This window comes from Lygodium microphyllum, chromosome 28, assembly GCF_053477565.2.
Source record: "Lygodium microphyllum isolate KBCC chromosome 28, Lygodium_microphyllum_v1.1.10, whole genome shotgun sequence".
Classification (NCBI taxonomy): Eukaryota; Viridiplantae; Streptophyta; class Polypodiopsida; order Schizaeales; family Lygodiaceae; genus Lygodium; species Lygodium microphyllum.
This window is the reverse complement of record NC_141162.1, coordinates 79,123,011-79,142,018: the sequence shown is the minus strand read 5'-3', so window position 1 is coordinate 79,142,018 and position 19,008 is coordinate 79,123,011. Positions and strand designations below refer to the sequence as shown.

General features: G+C 46.5%; 1 protein-coding gene across 4 annotated transcripts in view; it reads left to right on the top strand.

Annotated features, from left to right (window-relative positions):
* LCBK2 (Diacylglycerol kinase family protein) overlaps positions 1 to 19,008 on the top strand; it is a 216,327-nt gene that overhangs the window by 164,086 nt on the left and 33,233 nt on the right. The gene's annotated exons all lie outside the window — the stretch shown is intronic.

Genomic DNA, 19,008 nt, shown 5'->3' with positions numbered 1-19,008 from the left:
AGGCGTAAGTAAGGCGTGTGAGATACCCAGCGTGTGAGATACCCAACAAACCCCCCTGGAGTGAAGAGTGATCAAGTGTACAAGGATCATCCGCCACCAAAGGGCGTCAAATTCAAAGCATCGCGAAATGCTTCAAATTTGTCTCGTGGAAGAGCTTTGGTGAAGATGTCTGCCACATTGCTGGTGGTAGGACAGTAGACAAGGCTGATATCACCTGCATGTAGCCTCTCTCTGACAAAGTGGTAGTGAATCTCTATGTGTTTCGTGCGAGCATGAAACACAGGGTTCCGTGCCACTGCAATGGCACTCTGACTGTCAGTATATAAAGGAGTAGGCTCCGTAACAGATACATCCAAATCAGCAAGTAAGCGTCTAAGCCATACGCACTCAACTGCAGTAGTGAAGGCTGCCTTGTACTCAGCTTCACATGACGACGTGGCAACAGTGGATTGTTTCTTGCTAAGCCAAGAAATGCATGACGAGCCAAGAAAGAAACAATTGCCACTAGTGGAGTGACGAGTATCAAAATCACCAGCCCAATCAGAGTCACTGTAAGCATGTAACTGCAGTGGTTTCCCCTTGGCATAAAGCAATCCAAGAGCTCTAGTACCCTGCAAGTAACGAAACACACGCTTCACAGCTTGCCAATGCGACATACGAGGCTGATGCATGTACCTGCTCAAAACTGAAACGGCAAACTGTATGTCTGGCCGAGTGTGGCATAGATAGATGAGACATCCCACTGCTGGAGCATAAGTATGGATATCAAACAAATCACTGTCATCATGTAACTACAGTTTGAGCCCAGGTTCCATGGGTGTACAAACTGGCTTGCAATCCTGTAAGCCAAACTTCTCAAGAAGTTGCCCAATGTACCTTGACTGACATAATCCAATGCCTCTAGCATCATGTACAAACTGGATGCCCAAGTAATAGTGCAAAATACCCAAGTCAGACATGTCAAAAGTTTGCTGTAAATTATTTTTGAATGCTGAAATCTGATCAGCACGTGTTCCAGTGAGCAAAAGGTCGTCTACATATAGACACAAAATCAGCATGGATCCCCCTTCTTTATGTACATAAAGGGTAGACTCAGATGGGCTGTTTACAAACCCCTGACTAAGCAAGAAAGCATCTATCTTTGCGTACCAAGCTCGTGGAGCTTGTTTCAAACCATATAGAGCTTTTTTCAGCTTGCATACTAAATTTTCTGAGCCTTCAACTGCAAAACCAATGGGCTGCTGTACATACACTTCTTCCTGAAGTTCCCCATGTAAGAATGCAGTCTTTATATCCAGCTGATGCACTTTCCAACCAAAATGTGCAGCCAAGGCAATCATAGACCGAATGGTCGTCATACGGGAGGTAGGAGCAAAGGTCTCCTCATAGTCAATGCCCTTTTTCTAAGCGTAGCCTTTAGCTACCAGCTGTGCCTTGTACTTATCTATGGATCCATCTGTATTCCTTTTCAATTTGTAGACCCATTTCGTACCAATGGCACGCTTGCCAACTGGCAAAGACACCAAATCCCAAGTATGATTCTTATGAATAGAATCCAATTCAGCTTGCATGGCTGCCATCCAATGCACACTATGTCGTGCATCCTCAAAACATTCAGGCTCCTCATTATCATGAGTACATGCTGCCATAACCAACTCCATGGAATGTGCTGAATCATGCAGTTGAGTTTGCCTTCGAGTACGACCAGCCAAGGGTGTTTCCAAATGACTATCTCTCATAGTCTGCGTGTACCATCTAGGCACCTGTCTTGCTTCCTGACTGTGTACAAGTTCCTGCTGAATTTCAGTTTCAGCAATGTGCTGATTTACTGCATGTTCCATAGGAGCAGCTGGCTGAACATTAGGTTCATTTGCTGAAGTACCAGCTGAATCACCAAATGTGATGGGCAGCAGCCCTTCAAAGACATCACGGGCAGCCTGATATGTATCAAAACCAGCCAAGGATAATTCTGATTTTTCATCAAATACAACATCCCTGCTGACAAAAACCTTCTTGGTCACGGGATCATAGAGTCTGTAGCCTTTGCTTTCGCTGCTATATCCCATAAAGATGCATTTTACAGCCTTGTTGTCCAACTTCTTTCGAAGTACCTGTGGAATATGGGCATATGCAAGACACCCAAAAGTACGGAAGTGGCCAACAGAAGGTTTGCGGCTGTGCCAAGCCTCAAAAGGTGTGACGGTTTTCAAGGCCTTGGTAGGGCATCTGTTCAAAATGTGGCAAGCGCACATGACGGCTTCCATCCAAAAACTATGAGGCAAACTCTTTGCCTTCAGCATACATCTGGCCATCTCCATGAGTGACCGATTTTTCCTCTCTGCTACCCCATTCTGCTGTGGAGTATATGCAGTAGTGTACTGATGGATAATGCCCTTCTGCTGCAAATAAGAATTCAGCATAGAGGACATGTATTCCCCCCCTCGGTCCGAACGGAGAGTCTTAATCTTGCAACCAGACTGAGTTTCCACAAGTGCACTGAAAGCCAAAAATGCATCATACACTTCTGACTTCTTTTTCAAGCAATAGACCCAGCACAAACGTGTAAAGTCATCAATAAATGTTACAAAATAGTAACAACCACCCAATGACTGTGTCTGCATGGGCCCACAAACATCCGAATGCACAAGCTGCAATCTGGCTGTTGCTCTAAAAGCAACATCACGGGGAAAAGAGAAACGATGCATTTTCCCCAAAATGCAACCCTCGCATAAATGCTCAGGAGGTCTCTCCAAGAGAGGTAATCCATCCAACATCTGAGTACGCTGTAATAGCATCAAGCTGCCATAGTTTACATGCCCCAAACGAGCATGCCATAACTCTGCCTCTAACATAGCAGGAGTAAGAGTGGATGTTAAATATGCAGACTGATCTACTGAAAGAGCATCCAACTCATATAACCCATGACACAGAGAACCTGTCAAGACCAATGTCATGTGTTCCTTGTCACGGACCATGCAACGGTCATCATCAAAGGTGACCTGCAAACCACAACGTGCCATAGAAGAAATGGAAAGCAGATTCTTCTTAATGCCAGGCACATACAAAGCATCCTGTAGGCGGAGAATAGAGCCATCAATGGCTGTAAGCTGAATCTCCCCAATACCACGAACAGGGTATGATGCATTATTAGCACACTGAACAGACTTCCCAACGGGAGGTGCACCAAGAGAAGCAAACAAATCTCTACGAGATGTGATATGCCGTGAAGCACCACTGTCAAAGAACCAAGTGTCAGCATCTTCTGTAGAGCTAAATGCTCTATCAGCCCAAGAGACATCATAACTGCAAGTGTAAAAACAATAGTCCCTGTCTGCAACAAAGGACGCGGACTCACTAGCAGTGGAAGGAGCTACAGAAACAGACATCCCTGACTCCTTCTTCTTCTCTTTGGCGATGCGCTTCCTGCACTCAGTGATGTAGTGGCCAGGCTTCTTGCAGTAATGGCATTTTCCTTTCTTGGCTTGCGTGCCCCCCTGTTTCTGACTTGTCTGTGAAGTGTTACTACTACCAGAACTCTGCGAAGCATTTTTCCCTTGGCTGTTTTTACCCTTCTGCCTTGACATAAAAGCCTGCTCAGAGGCTATACCATCCACACCACTGTTCCGTCTAGTTTGTTCCTCCTCTAGAAGCAAACTGACAAGCTGAATGAAAGTGATGGGCTCTTTCGAAATCCTCATAGTGAGGTTCAAGGCAGTATGAAAAGCCAAGTAAGAGGGAGGCAGTGAATTCAATGTCGTAGAAATCAGCTGCGCATCTGAGTAGTATTCATCCACATTCATGAGTTGCTCCCGCAAGTCCTGAATTTTGTTGAGATGATCCTGCATAGAATCACCCTCATTCATCTTTAGAGTCTCTAGCTCTTTCTTCAAGAAAGAGATGCGAGTCTCATTCTTTCCTGCAAACATCTGCTCCAATATCAACCAAGCTTCTTGTGAAGAAGCTGCTGAACGAATATGAGGAATGATAGAACGCTGAACTGCCAATGCAATCAGCGACATAGCCTGTGCATCCCGTGTATCCCAAGTTTTCTGAGCTGCAGTTCTTGGGGGAAGTGGCTGAGCGGGCTGAGGTGGAGGGGGCTGAGGTTGCCCTCTTGCACGTCCTCCTGGAGGAGGAGTAGCGGGAGCCACAACTCCCGGTCGAGCTTCCTCTCCACTGACATAATCCCACAAATTTTTTGCCACTAATACATTCTTCATCATGAAAGACCAAAGGGAATAATTGTTCCCATCCAATCGGTCTTCCTTGGACACATAGGTGAATACATCTCCTCCCTGATTTGCCATTATTTCCCAAAAGGCAATTGAGCAATGTCAATGCAGTACGGGCTGGAAATCTGCAAATTTCCAGAAATTGCAGCAAACACAAGTCTGCAATTAATGTGCAAAGGGTACTCTGTCACAAAAACTGTCACTGATGCACGCTTTCCAAGGTGCAATTAGTGCTCAGCAGCACTAAAACATCAAAAGCCCCAAAATTTTCTGCCCAAAATTTCTGTCACAAATGTCTGTTACAAAAGCCCCAAAATGTGCATTCAATGTGTCACAGACAGACACAGCACGTTTCCCAATGTGCAAACAGTGCAGTGCAACACTGTTATGAATAAATCCCCAAAATTTTGCCAAAATCTCTGTCAAAAACAGTCGGTCTGTGACTGTATCAGCAGTTTAAATGCATCTGTCCTCCAAATACACAAAAGCCCCAAAATTTTCTGACCATTCAGTCAGAAATTTGCATGAAATTTTCTTTCCAGTAGATCTGTGCCAATTGCGTGTGAACCGCCGCTTCCAGAATTTTATTCTGGGCTGGAATAACAATAATTTTCAAAATGTTACCTGAGCGTGAAGCAGACTGGCGTGTGCTGGTTAGACAGGCGGCTAAGGTGGCGAGCAGAGCTGACGTGGAGTTTGGCGGGCAGTTTGGCGGCACAGATCAACGGGCAGTTTGGCAGCGCAGGACAGTCGCGTGTGACGGGTCCGTTGACGAGCGGACTGTTTTACAATCGCGAGCTGCTGACGTGGACTTTTCAAAACGGCGGGCTGACGGGCTGCGTCGTCTGGCGGGCGTCGTTTGACTTAGTGTTGCTGACGTGGACTACAAACGACTCAGGACAGTCGAATCGTGTGGCGGGCGAACTGCAGGCGGACACTCGAGTAAAGGCGACGCACAGAGGAACAGCGCCTGGGCAGGGCGAGTGCAGGTACAGGTGGCGTCTGGGCAGGGCAGTGTTGCGCGCCGTCTGTTGGAGCTGCGCGCAGGGCAGATGCAGAACAGAGGTGGCTCGAGTGCGGTCAGGACTGCACGTTGCAAGCAGAAGCTGAGCTCAGAGCTGAGCTCTGATACCAAATGTCAGATGGGAGAGGATCGAGGTGCAGCTGAAGTGCAGTAGACAGTGTGAGAGTGAGAGACAGAGTTGAGCACGACACCCAATTCAATAGTACTGAATAGAGTGTGAAATGAAAGTACAAATGATAACCCTTATACCTTAGGGTTATAAGGGGCTGTTCACACCCGAACACAGTAAGTGCCCGTAAGTGTGCACCACAAGCACATACAAAATAGTACACATAATCTGGGGGAAAAAACCTCTCCTACCGAGAGTAAAAAGTGCCCCAGTGTCCTAGTGATCACCCGCACACTCCCATATGAGCGTAGGCGTAAGTAAGGCGTGTGAGATACCCAGCGTGTGAGATACCCAACACAACCAACCAATGTAAAACTCGGCCCATTTGGGGGGTAGTCCTATCCACTCTTGGGAAGTATATATTAATGGTTTCTATCAAGATTGAGAGCCTAGCCATCATCTTTTATGTACTACCTAACAAACAAAGTTTTAGCAAGGTATCATTGTTGGGTTGCATGTTCGAAAAACAAGTTGACAATAATGTTGACTACGACTTGCAGCTCATCCACCTTGCCATAGGCAATATTAGAATAGTATCGGATTTCAGCAAGGGCACTATAGCCACCAAAAAGCTTGTAGTGCCATCGGTAGTTAACCCTAAAGAGAGGGGTAGTGTACCAGAATGTACACCCATTGTGAACTCCCACCTGTATCTAGAAAACATACCCAAAGCTACGGATCAAACAAACAAGTGGGTCCCCAAGTGTAGACCACAACCTTACAAAAGTCAATCATTGGAAACTCATAGTTTTCATGCCTCACACTCTAGACCTAAACGTAGGAGTTGGCACTCCTATGGTACATAGGTGACTAGGCCGTGCCGGATCTCAAAGACCATATTGCGTACCCAATGTTACTATGAAGGTAACACCTTGGTGTGGCTGTCCAAACTCACAAGTGACATGTATACTCCTCAATCCTAGGCTTCAGAAAATAATGTCCAAAAATGTAAATCAAAACACGGAAAGAGAAAAGCCAAGAGGAAGGGTGCTCAATCCATGAATGCTCCAATGGTCTATTGACTAAAACCTCAATCAGTCGTCAATGAGCAACCAATTATCAAAGAACTTCCACCTAATAATTCTGATGTGATTACCACTATATAATCCGATGACAAAGCGTCAATTGAAAATCAAACCCAATCAACTTCTCAAACCATGCTCACAAAACCTGATGAGAATCCCAAGGTAGAAACACCACGTATCAACCTGTCCAATCCAATTAAACCAAAGCGACCAAAAAATAATGTCCAGAAATGTAAATTAAAACAAGGTAAGAGAAAAGTGAAGAGGAAGGGTGCTCAATCCATGAGTGCTCCAATGGTCTATCAACCAAAAGCACAACCAATCATCAATGAGCAACCAATCATCAATAAGCTCTTATCTAATAACTCTGATGTGATCACCACTACATAATCCGACAACAAAGCATCAACCGAAATTGAAACTTAATCAACTTTTCAAACCATGGTCACCAAACCTTATGAGAATCCCAAAGTAGAAACACCACGTACCAACTGGTCCAGTAGTCCAATTAAACCAAAGCCACCAACAAGTCTTAAGCCCTCGCAACAATGACGATTCATTTTTGAATTGGCTTCCAATATGGCCATGGACATAGGAGATGACTTAGTAACGTGCATTCGACGATTGGACTCAACTTTTACATTGTTTACTATAAGTTACAAACACTTGGATCTAGTGTACTTGACAAACACATAGCAAATGAGGTACATTCCTTGCTGTGTTCTTGGGAAGAATACAACTTTATTTTCACAAAGGCCTCCACCATTGTAGAATAGTTAATTGCCAATGAAATTTCAAGGGAACGAGCTTTAATTCAACACTTAATCACATCCTTCAAGAAGAGCAAAATTCCTATACCACCATAGGGACTTGTTGAGCTTCAATAATTAGTTGAATTTGAGTCAAATTTCTTACGTAAATGGTATACTTTGCACATTCAATGGGAATAAGAGGGTTATCAAATCATGACGAATGCAAAGCAATGATGTGTCATCAAGACTTCTGAGTATGACCAAACATATGTGGCTCCAACTTCATTTAGGGTATTAGCAATGACAAGAAATCGACCATTAGAAGATGATATCATGCTACATCTATACTTGGATAGGATTCTAACAGAGGAGGAACTCCACATTGGAAGCCAACTTAGGTGATCCCTCGACCGACATATTGACTTATATTACACATGTAGGCATTCATCCACATGCCATAGGATATGGATTGTCATGCGACATTAGAGTATAACCTAATCTTTTACGACTGGCTCTTGAAACAGTGAGGCACACCAAGGACGCACTAAAGGCCCTTACACCTTTACTTCCATAATTCTAAGAAGAATTTTCATCATTTCCAAGGGGGAGGGGGTAAAGTGGAAGGTGAATGAAAAATCGAAATAGGAGTTGAACTTCAAAAGAAAAGAATGAATTATTTTTTCTTTTTCTTTTAGAAAAAATTCTCCATGAAGTTCTTGCGTGGAATGTATGGAATTGATGTGAAAATTTTCATTTCTTGGTTTATACATTTCACCATGTGTGATAGTGTTTCTTTCTAGTCACTTTATTTTCTATGTAAAAAATGTCATTCAAAGAGAACTCATTGCGGGCTATTGTGCAAAGACAGGAACCCAAATGGCAAGGTCGCAAGATAAAACCAACAAGCTTCCATTCTCAGAGGAAGAATACTAAAAATATTGGTTAGCCACTGAGACACGCGTCTTCAACCAGCAGAATTATCGCAATATCCATAACTTGGAGGAGCTGGTGACATCGGAAGAGACAGTCAAACAGATAATAGAACAGTGGAATCTTACTAAATATCTAGAGAAGGTGGGTCATGACATAGATCATAGCAAACACTGAATTTCTGAAAACTTTTGATGTCTAGAAGAACAGTGGCATGGTGACAATCAAACAGGGAGATGTCACTAAGAGGATGGAAGTCAAACTTAGCCTGGAGGTCGTGGAGAAGGCCTTGGGGTTAGTTGACAAGCCGGAAAAGAGGTCGAAGAGAGATGTCTATGGGATATTAGGAATGGTTAAAAAGAAAGTTTACACGAACGATAGAATCAATTTGGTTGATAATTTGGAGCCCACTATCAGACTACAAGTAAATATGGTCCACACTCTCTTTTGGAGTCAAAGATATAATGCCCTTATGAACAAAATAGGAGTGCCTTTACTTGAAAGCCTTGCAACAAATGTACTGGATGAGGTAAAATCGAATGCTTATGTTCAAAAAACAAACCAAGCATGGGCAAATGTGCTAGCAATAACTCCAAGGGCAAAAGGAGGAGAGTCTCTAGCTACAACAATGGAATCAAAGAGGAAAAAATGTGCATCTAAGGTGTTGGCTGTAGGGTTCAAAGGGGTGCTAACAACCATAATACAGGAAGCCATGCCAGGAAGAGTATCGCTCTTCCACTCCATAGTGAGACCTCCCGCTTAATTCTCAACATGAAATTTGGGGGAACAAGAATTCAATAGAGTTCAACAGGAGCAGATGGAACAAGTTGTCAATAAGAAAGAAGTCGATTGCCAAACTCAACAGCAAGAAACTTCAAGCGAGAGGACGATTAGTGAATAAGGGGAGCTAGGTTTTGTGCCATCAAGCCAAGGAGAAAGAAAAGAATCATGTTGAGAATTCTAAGCAAAGGGATTGGAGCCATAGCAAAAGGGGGCAAAGACCTAGAAGCCGCCCAAGCAAAATCAAGGAGACTGGAAGAAGAACGCAAAAAGAAACGGGAGGAAGAAAATGAGCACTTGTGGAGAGTAAAAGAGGAGTGAAAAAGATTTGAAGAAGAACATAAAAAGAAATAGGAGGAAGAGGAAGAAAGGTTGAGAAGAGAGGAGAATAAGTAGATGACTCTTGCCATTAGAAGATCAGTAGAGCAACGCGCTTAATCTGAAGAGCTAGCCATGCGAAGCTCGGAACATGGAGACGTGCCTAGCACAAGTGCTGCTGTGGAAGAGGTGGAACAAAGGCTTGTGGTAGTTAGTAAGGGAAAGGCTTCCCTACACCCACCCCTACTAGTCATGGTGACCATGACCACTTCAACGCAAGGAACCACAGAAGGGGTAGTCAATGAAAGTAATGTCATGGCTTGAGTGCAATATCTTGTAAGCAAAGTGCAGAAGCTTGCACTTGCACCAAGTGAAGGAGCTCCACTCACAGGAACCAAAAGGTTAGCAGTAGTTGATACGGAATCACGCCTACGGCCAAAGGTACCCCGCCTTGAAGTATCTACTACTTTTGTGTCCTCAGTAATGCAAAAGAGTATGATGAGCTAATGAAAGAAGTCCAGAGTCGACATGACAAGATGAATGAAGAAAGAAAGGCCGCACTTACCGAGCTAGACGAAGAAAGAAATGCCTTTGCAAACTACCGGCTAGAAAAAACGAGGTAGATGACCATACTAACCAGGGAAGTGATTGCATTAAAATAGGTTTTAAAGGCAAAGGAGGGTGGAGAGAGTATGCGAGACCTATATGATGAACAAAGGGATAGCCGCATTGCTCTAGAGACACAATGCACTCTGGCATCTCAGGATAGGTGAGAGAGCCAAAACACAAAGAGGGATTAGACTTTGAGCAAGACCACGATGAGGAAGAGCAGCTACATGAAGCAAGCCCCCCACTGCAAATACAAGCATAAATAGAAGACCAAGGTGAGGAAACCATACCCCTCGAGAGAATGGTAGAAATGAGACATAAGTGGAGAGAACAAGTAGAGCTATCATAAAGAAAACTCCAAGCCAAACCACAAGTTCCTAATGTGGCCATTTCTCAAGGAGAGGAGTGCTATCTTGTGAATTGGAGAACCAGGAACTTGTAGTATAGGAGTAGTGGGAGAATTGCAGCCGACCCTTTGAATTGTGGAAAAAAAACGTACTTCCATGATTTAAGATGCACTTTAAGCAAGCTTCTTCATCGTGCAGTGCACTGTGCAAGCGATGGTGAAACTGGGAGATGGATCGAACCTAAGGTATTATTCCACACTTGAAGACCCGATTTGTATAAAGGGAGATACTATGTGTGACTCAGGGAGATGTTTCCATCAAACCTGTCCTTAATGTGCCCTTAGTTATGAAGTGGGGGAGGAGCTAGGGTGGTTCCTAGGTGCAGTGGTTGTGACATGCATAGAGTACAAATGGAAGATTTTTTTTCTTCCTGCACTTCTTTTTAAAAAAAATAAAAATTACAAGGGAGCACGTTAATTGGCATCCAAATATTTTTTGAATTATTATTGGGTGAGTTAGTGGGAAATAAGCTTGATGATGTTTTTTGTGCAAATGAAAGCATCCTCTGCACATCTTGCAATTCAATATAGAATGGTTTTTCGTTGTATATTCTTAGCTATCCCCAGAGTGATAGAAGGAGTTAACTCTTCTAATGACAAAGACCAAACCATCATTATGAAGTCAGATGAAGTTACACAAAGGTTTCTACCCGATTGTGTAAATTAGTCAAAGATAGAACTACCTATTGAATGGCAACTTGATATTAGCTCTATTAGAAAGAAAGAATTACTTAAAGGTTTAGAATATAAAAGGAAAAACATTATTGCTTCCACAAAAATAGATGCTTACAAATGCTTCTCCAGAACAATCATCTTCAAAAGCAGTGATACAACCACAGTTAAGGGTTTTCCCCTCTCAGACAGCAAACACTTTAAAGTTTCACACCCAACAGCGCTCACATAACCAAGTAATTCCTGGAGTCTATCAACATTGTAAGAAACTCATTGAAAATGCTACATCTTCTGTAATCAATGCTCTTCAGACTTTTGAGTATGAAGAAAATCATTATAAGGCAACGCCCTACCTGCAATCCCAGGATAATAATTCTTGGACAGCAGAACTGAAGCAGTCAATTGGACACATCTGGCACTAACAAGACTCATTGAGAAAATGGAATCCTTACAGCAAATCACAGATCAATTACTTGTCCTCTGCTAGCAAATATAAAAAAATACTATTGCAAAACCAGCTATAGCCAATGTTTCTTCAGCAATAGTGCCAACACCAAGCAATGCAACAGACTGGTCCACATTCTCAAACAAACGGCTACATAAAGGTTGGACATCACATTTCTCTTCTCCATCAACTGGTACGTTGAACATGCATATTTCTCTCAAGGGTAAAGAGAAAGAAATCATAGCCATAGGAGAAGGTACCTCCAAGTCTACTGAAGGCCCTACTACACCCATACTTTCTAAAAATGATTTATTGTGCTATGAAAATCTGCAGGACACAGATTACCCAAAAGATATCTTGCAACAGATTCAAGATGTTTATTGTCAACGTATAGGTTCATGGTTACACACAGGTTCATGTTTATTGTGAACCTACAGGTTCATGGTTACACACATCACAAGAAACACAATAACCACCACTGTTCCAAAGTCCGATCCAGCCAAGATCAATAACACTTGACTTATCAGAGTATCTAGAATTTATGTTTCCAAATTGGTCAGAATCTGATTATAAAATGGCTTTTGATGACATTGATTTTGACCTAGAAAAAATCAAAAGGATAAGAGAATAAAACAAAGTTCTTGATCAAATGCCCTTATGTATTGACCCAGAAGAGCATGACAATGAAGACTTCACCAGACATGTTCACAACAGAATCAACTCTAGATATTTGGGTGAAAGTATACAACAAACTCCACCAAATCTAACACCTGTCAAAACACTTGCATAGTATTATAGGAATCAAGCATATTTTGAGGAATCATGAAGATGGTGAAAGTGTAATTAAAGAAGAATTCACACCTATCAATCCTTATAGGTCAAAATCTCCTACAAGCATTCTTAGAGCCCAAATGAATGCTCATCAATATTAGCATTATATTACTCCAACTGTTCCATTAAATGTTACTACTTCTAGTTCCGCATCCGAAACATCACAGAATGATTTTTACAAGAAAATTGGAGTCCCTGAGAAAGTTGGCTCATTCCTATTTGGTCTATGGATGGGAACAACATCTGATATTGTATATGCAGCCCAGAAGATATTGTATATGATATTGTGTATGTTCCAAAGTTTTTCTAACCCTATCCTTATGATTGCAAGTGTACGTTATGTTTTAAGTGTGGGGACGCCAGAGTCTAGTCGGTTGACGAGTCTTGGGTTGTGTTGCTGCATCTAACCCTGTCCGTTAGGGCTTTCCGTGTGGGGACGCGTCCCTGCGTGTCTATAATGCATACCCCCCTGCATATGCCTCAATTTAATCATTCATGTATGCCATGATCCAATTTTACCCTGATGGGGTCCCTTCCCCACCCACCTGTCCATGTTTAACCCCCCCTTGGGGCTATTCATAGACGTGCAGGGACGCGTCCCCACACGGAAAACCTTAACGGACAGGGTTAGACGCAGTAATACAGCCTAGGACTCGTCCACAGCCCATGACTCGTCAACCGACTAGACTCTGGCGTCCCCACACTTAAAACATAACGTACACTTGCAATCATAAGGATAAGGTTAGAAAAACTTTTGAACATATACAATATCATATACAATTTTTTAATAACTACTGATTTACATGATATATGTATATGCAGCCCAGAAGATAGTTGACAAGCCACAAACTAGCATGATTGATATCTTGAATGCAATTACCCATGGCTTTGTAGGCGGCATGAAGCACTGGTGGATATCTATACATCCACAGGTAAAGCTGGCCATTGCACAAAGCCCTAACCCCGTACAAATATTTTTTGAATTATTACTGGGTGAGTTAGTGAGAAATAAGCTTGATGACATTTTGGAAGCACGAGAAGCTTTCTTCAAGTCTAAGCTTTGTGGCCCCCGCATGTACAAAGAATATTTGATCTACATGAGAGATCTACTATATGAGGGTTTCGGAGCACATGACAATACAATGAAAGAACATTTAGGGAAGCTCCGTCGCCCGTCGTCGCTGACCTGCCACCGTGCTCCCGTAATCCCCATCTCTTCTGTTGACTCGCCACAGTGCCTCCCCCACGACCCACTCGTTCCGTCCGCCTGTCCCCTCCCACGACGCGTTGCGCCTCCCCCCCCCCCGCTAGACTGTTGCACCATCGTGCTACTTCCAACAGCACTGCCCTACACCGGTCCCCCCCCCCCCCAGCTCTGGCTCTGCCAGAAAATCCTCTTCGGCGAACCTCCCTCCACCCTGGTTTTGATTTGGTGCCCAGGCCCCCCCCCCAAAAAAAAAAAACTTGTGCTAACCCCCAATCAGGTGCCTTACCTGACGTTTTCTGTTGTGTACCCCTTTCTGACCCCTCTGTGCCTCCCAAATCTGATGCCCAGTCCCCCCCCCCCAACTCCCGCACTGTCCCCTGTTCCTTTCAACTAGCAGCTCTAGTCCCCTCTTCATCGACATCACACACCACCCCCACCCCACCCCGGTTGCTTCCTCCATTTGCAGCAACGCTCCCCCCTCAGACAGTTTAGCAGTGTGATTGGCACGTTTTTCAATAGGGACGTGCAATGGAAACCTCTAGTCATACACCAACGCACTCAACAAGTGCCCCCTAGTCAAACACCTTATGCGTAGTTCTATCTGAGGAACAGCTCTTAGCCGTCTGAGCTAAGGAGTTGCAGCTAATGAAAACAACGGTTTATGGTCACGTAGTAGGACATTCCCCAGCCAAAGCCCAGCTTTGAGACTGGCTACACTCCATGCTGCGCATCGGGACAATGTAGATCGAGGAGGCGGTCCTATTGGGCCAAGGGATCTTCATGGTCCGGCTCAGCTCGGCAGACGCAGCTCCCAAGTTACTCGCGAGTTTACCATACGTGTCCACACATGGTCCCCTGGTATAGGGGCTTTATTGTGGAGGCGTTTGTACTCCACAACAGGTTTCTTCGGCACCCGATCATCCTTCTTTTCCCTGGCCTGGCGATTGAGTATCGCCAGCTGGTGGAAGACTTTGGACGGCTTTTCGGCACTATCCTTCCCGCGTCCTTTGCGGATGCAGTGACAGTTGCAGGAGCCCCAAAGGTACGGGTGGCAATGAAAGAGCTCAAGAATATCCCACATATCCTAGAGATTGAGACGGGCGGGTACTCCTTTAGGAAGCAAGTCATTGTGACGAGGCAGCCAGGGCATTGTCTGCGCTACCATGACTTTGGGTATCATGCAGCAGGTTGCACGCGTTTCGGAGCCAAGGTGGCTTCGCTGATAGGCCTGCAGGTAGACGTTGATGGCTTCACACAAGTCCAAAGACGACAGAGAGGGAGACGACAGGGGGGTGTAGGGAGACCTTGATGGCTTCACACGGGTCCAAAGACAACAGAGAAGGAGACGACAGGGGGGTGTAGGGAGACGATGGCTTCACACGGGTCCAAAGACGACAGAGAGGGAGAGAGCAGGGGGGGTGCAGCTAACGTCTCAGACCCAGCCTCGGCAGTAGGGAGCAGATGGGCGTGCGACGCCCCCTCGACAGAGCACTTCACAACCCCCCCCCTACCCGCCCCACCTGGTAGGACCGCAGCCCCCCACATCCACCACCCGCGCCACAGACTACCTCTCCTGAGTCCCCATAGCTCCCATACCCACCGCCCTCCACATCCCATGCCCCCCCCCCCCCCCCCCCGGACCCTGGCCCACAGTCCCCCACTTCCAATCCCCCCCGCACACCCGCCATGTAATTTCGTCCATCCCACCATCCCTCGATCATCCTCCCCCCCACCACCCCCCGTACCGAGCACCCCCCCTGATCCGCACCTGCTTCAGGCGATCCCCCCCCCCCAATCCCACCCCCCCTTATTCCACAAGAGGTGATGAGCCACACACGCCTACATTCTCTTCGCACCAATAGTCCTCCCCCTACCATACAGCCACCAGCTCATCCATTCCTACCGCCCGTCACACTTTCTTGAGACAGGCCCACCTGTTGCCACAGGAGTTCTTCCGCAGTGTCCCATGGTCGTACTTGAGAGTTGCGGAGTGGGAGAGTTCCCACTACCTCTAGAGGTGGGGATCTTCGTGGTTCATAAGTCAAGGAGGGGCAAGGTCCATCTACTAGCACCACCGGATGGACCAAACTATGCTTTTTTTCTTCAGTCCTTTCACTCAAGGGAGTGGACGACGACACTGATAGAGGAAGAGTTGAAGAGTCAGGTGGCAGACCACACCTCCCAGTGAATGGGAGAGGGAGGACTAGCATTGTTTGCGCAGCAGTGGCTTGGTTGCATGATGGACATTAACTGGTAGGCTGGTGCCGAGGTCTCTCACCTGGGCATTATCTTTCGAGCCCCTTCACAGTGAAGAGCTCCGAGGGATGTGATCAAGTGGCCCTTGGCACAAGTAGCACATTTCTACCAGTGCACAGATTCTCGACTCTCAGCATGGCTGATAGATGCATTAATAGTACCACTTGGAACTTCTATCACCCCTATGGTCCGACCGAGGGCCACCATGGGGGAAAGGAGCTCGTCGTCCAGACCGGCGGCAAAGTGTACTTGCATGCCTCATAGCTCCTCCTCGTCATCAGCAGCCTCCACACTGAATAGACGCTTGTTCAGGCAGTCACAGGTTTTCCCATGAGCTTACACCTTGCATCTTGGAATGTGAATAGCCTCCACTACAGTGGGGCACGTGGTTCCAGGAAATTGATTGTTCGGCAGGAGTTGCAGCATGCCCTTGCCGGACGGACCGACATCTTACTTCTACAGGAGCACAAGCTCTCCCCTACCCAGGCCCAACGGGTAGGGAAGGTACTCCCAAACAGCTCGCACACTTACTGGGAGCACGCCATAGGTGCCCATGGTAGGAGTGGACGTATTCACCTCTATTCGTCCGAGTCTTATCACTTGTTTTCGAGACATGGGATGATAGTGGCAAGGAGGGTGCTATGGATCAGATTGGATATTGGGGACTCATGCCTTGGAGTCTTTAATATCTATGCCCCTACGAAGGTTAGGGCACGCAGCATGTTCTGGGTGGAGATCGCGGAAGGACTCCCAGAGGTGGATTCTTGGATTGTTGGAGGAGACTTCAACAACCTGGAGGATTTGGAGGACCAGCAGGGGCAGAGGGAGAAACTACCAGGGCATGGCCGGGGAGGAGCAGGAGGCACGGGAGGTGTTTCTACTGGCAGTAGGAGCACGTGATGCCTGGAGAGACCCTGCCTTCCACAGGAGAGAGAGATCGCTAGACTTCTCTTGGGGATATAGGCGGCTAGGTGGAGTCCTGCTGGAGTGGTTGGACAGGTTTTATGTGGGAGAGTGGGGAGGCTCTCGGGGAGGCCAGATTGGTTAGTTGGCAGGCACCACTTTGTCCGATCATTGCCCGGTTCTCTTGACACTAGATCCCCCAGCATCTGCCCTAGATACAAGATCTTGTCGGATCCCTAACTCGATCTATAGAAGGGAGGAGGTGACGAGACAAATAGAGCAAATTTGGACCAAAGAGTGGGGCAGGAGGGGCCAGATTGCAAAGGAGGTTGCAAAGGCCCTAGTTGAGTCGAGCAGAATCTGCCAAGAGGCAGCCATATAGGCCAAGCAGCAGAGCTGGGAGGAGGAGAAAGCACTTTGGCGGGACCTTGTAGCCACGCAGAGATTATTACAGGAGGCACAAAGGGATTTCACTCTCCACGCACAAGAGGTGCGTGCGCGAGCAGTCATTGCTGGCCTAGAGGACAGGCGCTCTGAGTTCTCTTTCCGCACCTCAACAGCTTTCTGGGCGCGGAAGGGGGACATGATGTGCAGGGAGTTTTTTCATGTGCACCAGCCTCGCACCTCAGGAGAGCAGATACGTAGTCTCCGAGATTAATATGGGAGGACTTGTTCTAGCCCAGACGAGGTGATGGAGATTGCCACCGACTACTATAGTCGCCTCTTCTAGCAGAAGACAGTCTCAACTAAAGGATTGCGATGTAGACAGCAAGTCTGAGATAACATCCTGTCCCTCGTCACAAAGGAGATGGGATGCTCCCTCCTAGCCCGCTTCACAAAGAAGGAACTAGAGGAGGCTTTTCATACACAGGACGGGTAGAAATGCCCGGGAGAGGATGGCCTCTCTAAAGCTTTCTTCACTACCTTCTGGGACGTGATGAAGGATTCCCTACTGATGGCCTTTCATGAGATTTTCACTTCAAGACAGATGCCAAGGAGTCTATCGGCAGGCCTTATTAGTCTTCTCCCCAAAGGGGGAGACCGGTTGGAGCTTTGCCAGTGGAGACCGATCACCTTGTGTTCAATGGCCTATAAGACACTAGCAAAGATGAATGGTAGGCGACTACGTCCCTTGCTTCCAGACATCATCCATGACACACAGATAGGCTTTATCCAGGATAGGAGCATCCTGGACAATGTATTCACCTTCTTTGAGGCGACAGAGTGGGCCTAGTATAGTGGGCAGAGACTAGCCGTACTACTCTTGGATTTTGAGAAAGCCTATGACAGGGTGGATTGGGATTTCCTAGAGGGCACCATGGTGAGGTTGGGTTTCCCCCCGGCTTGGATTTTCGGGGTCTCCGTACTTTACAGATCGGCCACTAGCAAGGTTCCCATAGAAGGCAGGCGAGGGGAGGAGTTTCAGCTGGAGAGATCGGTCCGACAGGGCTGCCCCCTAGCCCCATACCTGTTCCTTCTCTTTGTAGAGGCGATGTCTCACTTCCTCAGGTCACGTGTGAGCGGTTTACATGGCCTTCGACCTCCAGTTAGAGAGAAGACCGAGTAGTTAGACTCAGAGTATGCAAATGATACAGCGCTCTACATAGAGAACGAAAGTTGATACAGGAGAGAGTGAAGTTGGCTCTTGAGGTGTTCTGTTCTGCAGCGGGAGCAAAAAACAACTGGCAAAAGTCGGTTGGTTTTCTCATAGACCCAGACTCTAGCACGGAGTGGGGCGTCCACCTGGGATTTAGATGGGTGAGCAGAGGACAAACCGTCCGGTACCTAGGGTTCCAGGTGGGACTCGACATCACTCCCGCTCAGCAGTTTCTACCAGTCCTCGATTCTATTCGGAGGGAGCTAACCTACTGGAGCACGGCTCGCCTCTCACTAGCCGGTCAAGCCCTGGTAGTTAACCAGGTCCTCCTAGCGACGGCCTAGTACATCGCCTCATGTTGGTGCTTCTCTTCCTCCTGCGTAATGCAGCTTCGCCGCCTAGTGTGGAATTTCCTTTGGTCCGGGTTAGACGGCTCTAGGGATTCTAGGGCCAAGGTGGCGTGGGCCACCATTATACGACATCGATCAAAGGGAGGGCTTGGGATCATAGACCGAGAGTATCAGAGTATGGCCCTCCTTGGCAAGCTAGTTATCCACGATCTCACACCGGGAGGGCAGACTTGGAAGGTCCTACTATAGGAGGATCTTCAGGAGTGTAGATCGAGGCTTGGCATTGAGTGGAGGTCGTCCCTGAGATGGATCTTCACGTCAGCCCAAATCGCCCTTCCTATGCAGCGTGCTCCGCGTGTCGCAAGGCCTTCATAAGGTCCTAATCTACAGCCCCCAAGCTACCAGGAGGAGATAGACCGTCAATCGGTGATTTGGAACCCCCAAGTCAGGGACCGGGAAGGGGCACTGATTGGCGAGCACCCCCACATCCAGTGGGCTGGTT